At 39.2% G+C, this 12,609-nt stretch overlaps 1 protein-coding gene across 37 annotated transcripts in view; it reads left to right on the forward strand.

Annotated features, from left to right (window-relative positions):
- Positions 1-12,609, forward strand: part of SORBS2 (sorbin and SH3 domain containing 2) — a 192,868-nt gene that overhangs the window by 40,003 nt on the left and 140,256 nt on the right. For 28 of the 37 annotated variants that reach the window (XM_088057048.1, XM_088057058.1, XM_088057064.1 and 25 more), the window contains exon 1: positions 9,266-9,366. The exons of 3 other annotated variants lie outside the window; for them this stretch is intronic. The gene's annotated coding sequence lies outside the window, so the exon portion shown is untranslated. Of the gene's footprint in view, positions 1-9,265; positions 9,367-9,591; positions 9,842-12,609 lie in introns of those variants that run through there. 6 more of the 37 variants (XM_088057056.1, XM_088057062.1, XM_088057053.1 and 3 more) reach the window with 4 other exon arrangements.

Below are 12,609 nucleotides of genomic sequence, written 5' to 3' on the forward strand. Positions count from 1 at the left end.
ATGTGGTTGAAAATTCTGAAGTGGTGCTATATATCAGATGTAGCCTGATGTAGTATAGAAATATACTGTTCATAAGGCTTTTCTGCCATTGGTGCAAAAGCCATTTATGGAGCATAGATAGCACTTACATTACAAGCCTATGCTATTTTATTTCTCAGAAATGGTGCTAAATGGAAGAATTGTATACAAGGGTTTACTCTTTTAGGGGTCTTATGCATTTTTTTAGTATTTGCTGTGAAAGAGACCAGTTAAGGCCTTGATCCAGCAGAATTATAATTTATTACCTTTATTACCAAGCATTTTCCTACTACTACATATTATTGCTAGAACTGGCATTGTCTTCCCTAAGCTCAAAAAGTATAAATTCTCTTCTTAGCTTGTATTTTTTTTATGGAAAGGGTAATTATACCAATGCCATCAACTGCATGGGCAAGAAGCTATAAAAACATAAGCACTGCAAACCAATTGAGTCATCTGATTCAACTTAGTGCAATGCATGCTTCTTCTTATCTACTTTGTCCTGTACTTCCTTGGAGTCACATAGATCATTCATTGTGACTACAGAGGGAAATAACATTGGACACCACCTTTGACAGTGAGTGGTGAGTGCCCAAGGCACAACTTTATTAACTGGTAGTGTACTGTTCTTGTTTTTAGCTGCTAAAGAGTTGGAAGGTAGGCTGTCAAGTACCAGGAGTGTTTCACTGTGCTGTTTTTATTCTTTCACTCTAATTTTGTTAGTGTGGTAGTTTCATTGGATCTTGACTCTCTTAACAAGTGATACTTCTTGTTATAAACTGCCTGATTTCATCAACCCAAACGTCAGATTATCAGTGGGTGGGCAGTATCTGCTTTTAATCTGTATGTGGTGCTGTCCTTTAAAATCCTCACCCTGTTTTTTCCCTGCTTTCAAGTATATTAGTTGCTATGGAAACAAAATCAGTGTTGTGAGCTTCTAAATCTTGAATACATTTGAGTCTCTTGTTTTCTTTCCTCTTGTTTATATACAGTGGTTCTTTTCCTCCCACACTAAATCTGCAGTTTATTTCAGAAAGGGATGCTGAGCAGACTCTCCACTGCTGCTTCCTTAAAGTTAAATGCTAGGAATCTGTCGGATCCAACCATTCTTATATCAGAGATTCTGATACTACTTTTTGTGTTTCTACTGATCTGAGTCTGATTCTATTTGCAGAAAATAAAATATCTAAATTTTTGTGCCAGAAAGTAATAAATATCTATAGTAATTGAAAAATGAAAACTTGGACAACTGGTTTTTCTTGTATCACAGAATGGTTGAGGTTGGAAGGGACCTCTGGAGATTGCCTGGCCCAACCCACCTGCTTTAGCAAGACCATCTAGAGTCAATTGTCCAGGCTGACATCCAGAAGGATTTTGAACATCTTCTGTAACAGAGATCACAACAAACATCGGCCAGCTTGTGGCAATGCTCAGTCACCCTCACATTAAACAAGTGTTTTCTGATGTTGGACAGACTTTTCTTTATTTCAGCTTGTGCCCATTGTCTCTAATCCTGGATACCACTGCATGCAGCCTGCAGTCAGTGTACACAGCCTCCTTTGGTGTGTCCAGGTAGAGATGCTGGCCCCTGCCCTCCACCAATCCTCTCCCAGCTTTCACTGGGATAAACAGTACCAGGTCTCTTGGCTGTTCCTACTAGGAGGGATGGCTCTCTTCATCCACTGTGTGTCCCTTTGCTGGAGTCTCCAGTGTGTCACTGGCTACAGGGAAGCCCAGAATCAGACACAAAATACTGCAGCTCTGCAGGCGTGGCCCCACCAGCACTGCATAGAGGAAAAGGATCACATTCCCACTTGAATATTTCACCTTTCCCCTTTCTAGTGCAAAGTCCAGATGAGGTTTCTATGATAAACTCTTAATGTAATGTAATGATGGAAAACTGGCAGGAGACATTTTCATGTAGTCATGTTTTGTAATTTTATACCTATTGCTTGAACATTGTTCAAGACCAAAACTTAAGAGAGTTGAAAGTCACTTCAGGCTAAAAGGAGGAAGTGAATGTTAAATTAATTTTAAGACGCCAAACCAGAAACCAAATGAGAAGGCAATTGTAATCCAGAAGTACTGTGACAAAAAAGCTGATTCACTTCCTAGAATAAAGGGTGTATCTGGCGGGTGGACTGCTAAAGTTCCTAATGTGTTATGTTATACTCTAGAGAAAATAAATAAGCTACCAAAAAAGTACAAACTGTTGACCTCTAAGTGGAGGTAGATGCTGCTATTTGTTTAAGCAATTCTGGAATGCTTTGGCATTGTTTCACTTCCTAGCACAAAAGAAGAAATGACCTCTTCATGAAAAGAATGCTGTGGATAAGCCGGTTGCTACCTTATCAACTCTGCTATTGTAGTTATGCCAGCCAGACATGTTAGTGTGACTTAGACATACCCTGCTATGGTATTTATACTTTGTCAGAAGTGTTTGAGATTGATTTGTGACCTCATCTGGCATAGAGAGATGCTGCCAAGTTCTCAGAATTGATAAAATTTAAGTCCCCTTTCCAAGTTTATTTAAAATTTCCTCCCTTCAAAGAACTTGGAAAAATATGGTGGTTTGCTACCTTTATTGTACTTATTTGCTGCTGGTGTTCCCATTCATCTGCTCTTTCCAAATCTTATTGCTATCTGAAATACCATAGCTACTGGCATTTCTTTCTGATATGTTTGAGCTTAGATTTTAAATAGTGATTTTTCCAGGAGGACTGTGAAGGTAAGAAATGCTGTGTTCAGGGTGTGTGGAGTCTCACTGTAATGAAGGGCAGATCTTTAAATGTTCTCTGGTTAGCTCTGAGGAGAGTCAGAGACAGATTGGACTAGCCCAACATGCTCTCTATCACTTAATAAGCCAATCTAATCAGGCAAGAACAACTCTTTTGAGATGAGAGCCACAAGTATGGTCATGTCTAGGGAAGTGCTCTCTATTTTTAGTAAGCTGATTCTCAGCATTGTGCGATGTTGAAAGTAATGGGTGTGGGAGCTGTAAAGGGATCATTCGGGGTTGATTTTGTTACTTAATTTCTTCTTTGTTTTTCCTATGTCAGGCTGAACAAAATTATATTGGTCAGAAGTATATTAAGAAGCATACTTATTGTTTGTTGGGTAATTGAGCACGAGATAGAAAAATACAACTAAATGCAGGTGGCTGAAAGAGATTGAGGCTATAAGGAAAAAAATAATATAGATACAGACAAACAAATCTCTTTTTTTTAAAGAAATAATAACAACTCCCCACCCTAATTATTAGCAATGACTCAGCTATCTCTAGATAGTTCAAATCGTACAGATATTTGTACAGATATCAGTTTGAAATGATTCTTGTTGGTTTAGGTCTTTGTGCTAAGCAGGCCTGAGCTAGGATTCATGAGGAGGTCTAGGTAAGTTGTAAAAGGCTCTTGCAAAACATTTGCAAGAATTGTGGGTAGCATGTGAAAATCAATATTCTTGCCCCATTTTTTCACTAACAAACTCTTCTTCCTGCCATTTTTTTTACCATTTCTCACAATTGATATTGTATAAATGTAGTGATTAGATGTTAAGAATTGTTTGTCAAAATGGAGAAGAGGAATGCATATCCTAATTACCAGACTATGAAAGAACAGCCCATGAAGTGGTGTGAAGCAAGCTTTTGAAATGAAGGGACAACAAATTGGAAATACAAGGACCTGAGGCTTTCAGGCAGCTGCTCTCAAAGAGTTAAAAAGCTGAAGCAGTGATTTAAGGAAGTGATGGCAATGGAGAAGGTGCAATTCAGCAGGACAGTGGCAATAGCCCAGAGATGTGGCTTTAGGTTTTAGGTGAGGAGAAGGTGATAAAGGATAACAATAGAGGAGTAGGTAAAAGTTTCAGATTTATGTAATATAAATGGAGGAAAGAGGAGGTTTGGAGACTGACAGCTTATCTTCCTAAATATCTAAAAGTGAGGTTTGAGAAATACTCACAAAATTTTAGCATAGAGGAGCTGGCTGTTGGTGTTTAAACCAGGGGAATAACCTTTGTCCTGGATATTTGTTCATTATGCTTCCTCTATAAATTGCAATATGTGAGGAACCTTTTATTGAGAAGTCAATAAAATTTTCACTTAAGAATTCTGTTTGCCCTACTCTTGGAGAAAAGATGGGAAAACAGTTCCTTTTCATTATGTAGCTATCAATCTCAAATTTATACTTTTCTACACAAGTGTAAAATATGCAATAAGACGTCATGTATGCTGCCAAGTTTGGTTTCCTAATACAGTGGGAAGCAAAAAATTTCTAGCACTGTCAGAAATTCAGGCCTCTACCCTGAGACTAGCATTTGATGTTCACAGTAACAGAGGCAAAACTTGCTTTTTTTTTTTTTTTGGTTTCTGGAAACTAGGTGGCCTGGGGTGTTCTTCAGAACTTAATCTGAGCTCTTTCTTAGGGCTGTGAATTAATGTAGTTATTTAATGGAACTGTCAGTACATGGCACAATCAGGACTGGAAAACTTTCAAGTACAAATTGACCAGATAAACTATTAGTTGTCTTGACAATTTCCTTGGCATTCTCTGAAATCCCAGTGCATTTCAGTAGCAGTTTCTCAATTTTTGTTTTGCTTTAGGTCACAGTTGATCTCTTGGTGTTATTTCCAAAATTCTGAGTAAACCTTTAAGATACTTCCTTTCTGTGTGTTAGTTTTGTCTTGAATGTTTGCTATTTTCTCTTAAAACTGCATGTTTAAGCATTCATTTTTGGGAGAACCCTGAACATTAAGTATTTTTGAACTCAAGTTCATATTTCTCCTCTTAAATAAAATCTTAAAGATCTGAAAGTGGAATATTTTTCCATACTATAGTTCTTCTGATTTAAAATCTGCTTAATACACCATAACATTTGAGATTTTTTTCTTGGGATAAGTGAAAACATAGTTATATATATCTGTGTTATAGTATATACATATGTATATATGTATAACTTTCTAACTTATATAATGCATTAAATAATCAAATTTCATAGCCAAGCAAACAGAAAAGAAAAATAATGAGTCTATTTTATATTCTTTTTTATCTTACTTAAAATGCAGCAGAAAATAATCCAAAACTGCATGTCCAAACAGCTAAAAAAGCAGCTTAATTTAATTTCTGTAATATTTTGTATTTGAGACAGTTATACCTTCACTGTTGCCTTTTTACTAAATTATATCAGAAAGTAAAACACTAAATGTAGGATAGGAAATAGTGTGGAAATTGCTTCAGGAATTCTGTAGCATTTTTAACGCTGGTATAAAACATGAGGGATCTAGTCTTATTAGGTTAAGACTCTTTCATCTCATTAATTACAAACGGGCTTCAGGGTTTCCTTTTAAAATTTTTAAATATTTGTTTTTACAAAAATCAGAGTTACTTCTCTCTCCTGTTTTATGGCTGTACTCATGTGATGAGGAATGCGTCTCAAAGGGCAACTGTGAATAAAAGAATGTATTTCCTGTGATAAGAATTTCCCCAATACAATCTAGATGTTTCTGCAATGCTCTTGTGACTTTTTTATTTAAATGCATGACATACCTTAAATACTTAAATCCGCTCATTGCTCCATTCAGTCTAGATAGAATTCTCTGTCAGCATCTTTGCCAATCATCTGACTGAATCCACAGTACAGAAAATTCATCAGAGTTGATATTGGTGAGAACCTGAAAATACAAAGCAAATAATTAGAGTTACTCAGTATTCAGTAGCTGGAGGAGCCACAAACAAGTCTGACCTCAGATAAAATTAACTCTTTGAATTCCAGTTTACTTATCTACAGGTTGTGTCTCAGGCATTTAGTTATAGTAATGTCTTGGAAATTGGATATTAGTGCTTTTTTTCATAGGCTTGTTATCAGCTGGAATCTTGGAAAAACAATAATAACTGCTCTGTACTTCAGCATGCTCACATACAGGTATTCATTGTGTATATCTACTGCTTTGCAGTCAAGCAAGCTGACCGAACAATATTGAAAAAAAGAAAACCAGTCTTTTAAAATTTGAGACATTCGATAGATGATGATTTCTTTATGATTATAACAGTCCAATTTGCTTTCATAAGTCTTTTTCATTTCAATATATCATCAAGTGATTACAGAAATTGAATGAGGCTCAGAAAGATCGGCTATTGTTAATGATATTCAGGATGGCTGAACACTAGGTGTTTTCCACTGGGCTAGTTAATATATGGAGGAATAATTTCAATGCCATGCAATAAATAAAATTATGATTTTAATACAGTAATTACTTCTTAAGTTAGGATCTGCTCTTTTGATATTTCCGTCCAAGAGTGACAATGCCTTTTAATATTTGTTACTGCTCATGCTTTTAAAAGTGTTAGAATACAAATTAATTATTCATGAACCAATGATTTTTAATTAATTGTATGCAAATCACAGTTCTTGAGTTGATTTAAGAGTTAAATGTTGCTTTAATGGAGATGTGTTTTATATTGTATTGAGAAGCTGGAAACCAGTTTGTGAAGGAAAATAGCAGGACAGGGTAAACTACAGTGGTAAATGATACACTAATACAAGAATCTATAGATTAGGCTGAGAATAATGTTATTTCTGTCCCCAAACTGAAGACTGTTAGCAATGTTCTGCAGAAGAATTGGTGAATACTGGTTTTCTTCCAGCTCTTATTGCTCTGGTATGAGCAACTGTTCTCCAGGTACTACAAGTGAGATTAGGAAGCTCATTTGAATTAACGTGGGAGTAGGATTTGAGCAAAGATACCAAATGATGTGTTCTATTTTCAGCTCTGTTCTAATACAGCAGGCAAGTGGTTATCTTTAAGCACTTAAATACTCATTGTAGGGTCAGTATGACTTCTATGCCTTACACTTAAATTTTTATGTAAGGGAAGCATGCTAGCAGCCACTATTTCAGCTGCCTGGTTCTGGAGCTTTCCTAGAAACACATTGGTATCAGTGTAACTGAGCCTCAGGGGACTGCCAGAGGTTATTCAGTCTCACAGCTTCACTGTGGGTCCAGTTCACATTCTTTGACATTATGATTTTAGTGGGTTTTGCCAGAAGAAATGTTATGATGCTGCATGCATCAGAAACTGTTTCTAGGACTTGTGAGGACCTTTTAGGTAAACTTAAGTTAGCTTCTCACAGTTCGTGCTTTAATTGTTTGCTGAATTGGAGCCATAATCTGCACTTGGGTTAAGCCTCTTCTAATTTCTGCCTAATCACTTATGAAACTGCAGAGAAGGAAAGGTTGCATGTACATGTATATTGTTAAGTCCTATAGGATACCGCAGGAAAAACCCCATCAGCCTTTTCTGGATAAGAGTGTGCCTGCATTACAGACTGAGTTCTAAATCCCTAAATATTGAATTATGAACTTGAAATCTTAGAACAGGTTATTATTTTTTAAAAAATTCAAAAACATTTTAATGGATATACTTCCGCTGTGCTTTCAGGCGCTGGGTATGTATAGATACAGAAATATGGACAAACATCCTGAAATCTTTCCAAGCTGAAACATATGGTTTAAAAACTCATGGCCTCTATGTTTCCAAAAGCTATTTTAGCCTGTCTGTGGAGAGTACTATGATAGTAACCACACTTAGTGAAATGAAGAGATACAAAACCTGTTTGTGTCTTCCCTTACTGAAGAGCATTTTTAATTTTTTTTTTAAAGTCAGTGACTGTATCAATGCATTAAAAAGAAAGAGACTGGATGTGCAGTCTGTCTCATGTTGCTCATTAACAAAAAAAAAGTAAACCAATCATGGTGAAATAGTGTTCTTGTAATGCAGGCTGGTTTTGTTTTAATACTTAGTATGTAAATAATTACTTCAGTAGTTTAATGTTTTCCAGGCAAAAGCTTCAGGATTGGGTTGCCAAATCAGCAGACCATCCCTTTTTGATGAAAAAGTACTGGTGAACAGTAGTCCTGGCACCTAAAATATGTGTTCGAGTCACAGGAGCAGGGAGTACTTTCACCAGATGCTAGAACAGACCCTTAGCCACAGCTGCAGTTTGAGAGACGTGGACATCCACCCATCTTTTTAAAGAAGGCTGAGACAAATAAACAAGACTAAATTAACTTTCATGTTGAAACACCTGTTTAAATATACTGGAATGTTTCAGCTCCAACACCTCAGAAATCTAAACAGAATTTACTTGTTTCCTTGTGAGCCCCTCCCACCTCATTTTCACAGAGCTCAGTACTGACTTTCAGGGAAACTTAGACAAGGAAAAGAGGCTAAAGATCCTGAGGGAGGAAATGCGTAAAATCCACCCAAGTGGACCTTAGTTCTCTGCCCAGGACTCCACTGTGACACCGCTGCCTTTGAATCCTGAGAGCAACAAATTCACTTGGAGCAGCAGAGCTTTGTCTACAAGTTGTTATTCAGAAGTGAAAATTCTGCTGTAGCCCTAGAAAAGCATAACTGAACAAGGAAAGGCCATTATTTCATATATGTATTAAGTTAATCCCTGCTAACAACTGGGAAGTTCTGACCAATGCTCCGAACTCCTGTGTATGACATGCAGTATGCTTGCTTAGATACATTTAATGCTTCTAAATGACTTTTTGAGAACTGTAGGCTGAAGGATGCTGCTTGTGCTCTCCAGTTTATATTCCTGACTCTCTAGGCAGTTGAGATACAAGTTTGTGACAGGTCTTGAAGAGCAGAAAATTTTATGAGCAGTTTTAAATTGCTCACAAGTGTCTTCTTTTCTTCCTACTTCTAACTGAAATGAAAAAAAAATATGTCATTCTAAATAGAATAAAATTGGTGTACATGGTGATTGCAATGCACAATCTTTGGAAATCATCTAACAAGCAGCAACCATTAACCCTTTAAGATCAACCAATGTGTTTATGAACACAAGGAATTGTGATGTCAGGGGTTAGCTCGTGAGTAAGCTAGTGAATGAGTGGGGACTTATTGCTGGAAAACCAGGTGACTATTGTATAATGTTTATCCCTAATGGCTATTTCCTAAGTAAGGACGATTATTTACCCTGAGCGCTTATACAGTTCCCTGTCAATTTTGGCGCATCCGAGGCCCTTCCCTGGCCGCGTTCACACGGTGCTTTGCAGCCCCGGGCCCGGCAGGCTGTCGGCGCGGCCCCACCGCCGCTGGCCGCGGGGGCGCGGGGAGCGCGGGCGCGGTGCCGGGGCGGGCGGGCCGGGCCGGGCCGGGCCGGGCCGCTGTTGGCTGTTGCCATGGCTCCGGCAAGCCGGGGGAGCCCAATGAGCGCTCTGCGCCGGTGCCGAGGGGACCAGCCATTTTGCTTATGGAAAACAATGTGACATATTATGCTGTGCTGTACCGGGGAATAAACAGAAATCCCGTCGGGGGACGCAGAAGAAACGGGCATATTAGTGAGTAATCCCGGCGGCGGAGCGGGCTCGCGAGCTGCCATTTTGACAGGCTGGCGCTGCCGCCGCTGCCCGGCGGAGGTGGAATGCGGGGCGATAATGCTGCATATCTGCTGTCAGGCGGCGGAGCGGGGGTTTGTCGTGTGAAGGCAGGGCTCCTCCGCACTGCTGTCTCGGCAGCTCGCTAGCCGCCGCTCGGAGCCCAGCCGGCGATCCCGGGGAAGGGAGTGCCGCTGCCGCTCGGAGCGCGGCTGGCGCCGGGCGCTGCCCGGAGCAGGTGTGCGGCTCGGCCCGGCCCGGCCCGGCCCCGCTGCGGCTCCCGGGCTGCTCCCTCAGGGAGAGCTGCTGCCGCTGGACTCGGCCACAAAAGGGAGCCGCTGTGCGCCTGAGCTGCTGCGGGAGAGGTACCTGGGCACGGGCTGGTGCGGGTCTGTGGCACAGCTGGGCACAACTTCGGGCAAGAAGCAAGCTTCTCTCGGTATCTGTGCCTTGGAAGGTTGGCTGGTTTTAGAGTGGTTGCTGAATTCATTGATCTGTCTGCGTTGTCCTTAAACGTTTCGATGTGAGTGTGTTCCATATGGTTGCTGATTCAGAAGGATGCTTCCAACAGATGATAAATTTTTTAGTAGATAATTCTGCTAAAAGGCAAGGATTATTTTTTTGTTTGGATTGTCATTGTGGTTTTTATTATCAGGATAGCGTGGGTGAAATAGAATATTATAGTACTCGTGAGCATGTTTGCCTTACATCACGGAGTTCATCACTAGTGGATTCCTTGCATTGTGTTCAGCCTCAGCGTTAGATTTAAATTGTCCAACTGCTGCTGTGCAGTATGTAGGTCATAATAAAAAGCAGCTTTTTCACCAGCTTTCAATGGACTGCATGCCCCAGTGCTGCGGTTGATTAGTTTGTGGTACTTGCACTGTTAAGAGTAGTGGTATTAAAGCCAGCTCACACCTCCTTTTTAAAGATATCGCACGTTCCGTGCTAGACAGAGCACAACACACCCATTGTGTCCCTCCGTTTGGCGTTCAATAAAAGGAAGGAAACGAGCACTCCACATGGAGCACCGGCACATTAATAGCGCAAGACGGTTAAACTTTTATTGAACAATCCCAGTGATTCTGAGATAATCTACTGAAGGTAGAGACAATAAAAACACTGAGACGTATATAAGGAACTAATTGGAATGGGAGAGGTTTTCTGATAGGGACTGTGTGTTAATGCTGTAGATTTTCGGTGCAAAAGGAATTGTTCTGAGTGTTATTAATCACAACACATTAGCTGTAGTTAAACCTAGGTCAATAAAACCTCGACCCCTCGGGACGGATAACATTTCTATTTAAAATAGCATTTTTCAAACTACCAACTGTATTCTTATGCATTTGTACAATTTCTGAATTTCCTAATAATGAAATGCATTAAATTATTCTGACAACTGATCCAAATATTCTGATTCACTTTGCACCTATAGAAAATAAGATGATATTTTGGTCTTAAGCCTTCTTTTAATAATTATGTGGATTTAAATCCCACTGAGATGAGCCATGTGTTTGGACAGTTGAGTGGGCATGAAATCAAGAATTTGAGGTCTGGTATCTTTATAGTTAAATTAGTAACCAGCACTCTGTAACTAGGAGCCAAATTCCAGTGTTGTTTCTGTATATATCCTGCAAAGGCATTTGAACAAGCATGTTCAGCAACTATCCCCCAAGTGAGACATTGCATTTGGAAACAGCAGTATATGATTTAATTGCTACTATGCATTCTCCTCATTAGAAAAGCTCCATCTTACTTGAACCATTTCAGGATTTTGTTTTTTGGTGAATGCACACACATCAACTTCTTTCTCTATGCCTCTGTGTAGGGAGTCATACACTAAGTGGTTTAGAAAACTGCCTGCATCTGTGATCTAGAAAGTGGAATGTGCCTTTACAGTGTGGTGCTGCATGAATATTTATGATTGAGTCTGTAATTATGATGAAAATTATAAACTAGCAGAGCTAGTATTTAAGATGTTGGTAAGTCTTTAACAAAGGGGGAGCTTTTGTTACAACAATAAGAAACATGGATATAGCAGTATACAAAGTAAAGGACCTTGCAGTTCAAGGTGAATCGATTCTCACTGTGGGTTCTTCTCACTGTGAAGAATTTATGGTTTGAAGAAAACAAGTGAAGACTAGCAATGACTAATCACTAAACAGTGTGCACCCATTAGGTGCTGATAGATAAATCTTATTAGTCAGTACTATTTAAACCAATATTCTGTGCTCTTCCCATCCTGCTTTTTCCTTTTGTTATTTTTCTCATATTGATTCCTAGCTTCTTTCTGCTTCCTTACTGTCTCTTTGGCAACATCTGATCTCATCAGAGCTATTTGTAAATCAAATCGGTGACTGTCAGTAGTGGTCATGGAGGTGCTGCAATAGAATCTGATGTGGAGGAAGAATTTAAATGAGTTAGAGGTAAGAAACAGCAACCAAGTAACGAGCGTATCCAGTGCGAACTAATTCCACATCATGTAAGTTTTAGAAGCCTAGAATTGGATCACTGATGTAGAAATCAAATGGGCATGCATGAAGAGGGACATTTTTCCTCTCATGATGAATTGTAGTTATAAACAGAAGGTTTACAAGAAGACCTTGACAATAATATGACACAGGACAAATTGGAAAGTTTTGTATTAGAAAAGGTAGCATAGAATTCTAGTTGAAGTCTAGAAGTTTTTTAGGTTTCAGTGGAGCCATGGTTTTTATTAAGAGGTGATTATGCAGTATTGGACAGCCTCTAGGTTGTCCAAAGTCAGGCTCTCTCTTGGTCAGCAGAGATGTAAGTAACATCAGGTGTCATGCTTTAACATTACAGTCACTTCAAGCATTTTTTAGACAGATGACCTTAGAAGGTGACCCTGAGTCTATGTGTAGCTCTTAGAGTACCAACAAAGCAAAAGCAAGCGCATTAATCCTAAAATGCAGTGTCATAATAGCAGGTGCAAATAATAATATAAATAAGAGACCAGGATGACCAAAGGAGGTAAAATGAAGTGGTGTATCAGCTTATTTGGTTTGCTGTTTGTTTAAAATAATCAGGTTTGAGCAAACAGTGATAAGTATCAACCAATCATGGGGTGTGTGGAGCACAGTAACCTTAAAAGAGCTGGTGTGGAAATGTGCTGTCTACCCTGAGCCTGTGGACTCTTCTCAGTGTACTTACATACATGGCCAACCTGTGAGCAGCAATACAGAT

This window comes from Pseudopodoces humilis, chromosome 6 (genome assembly GCF_049639895.1).
Source record: "Pseudopodoces humilis isolate 2021_Gansu_Grassland_sample_001 chromosome 6, ASM4963989v1, whole genome shotgun sequence".
Lineage (NCBI taxonomy): Eukaryota > Metazoa > Chordata > Aves > Passeriformes > Paridae > Pseudopodoces > Pseudopodoces humilis.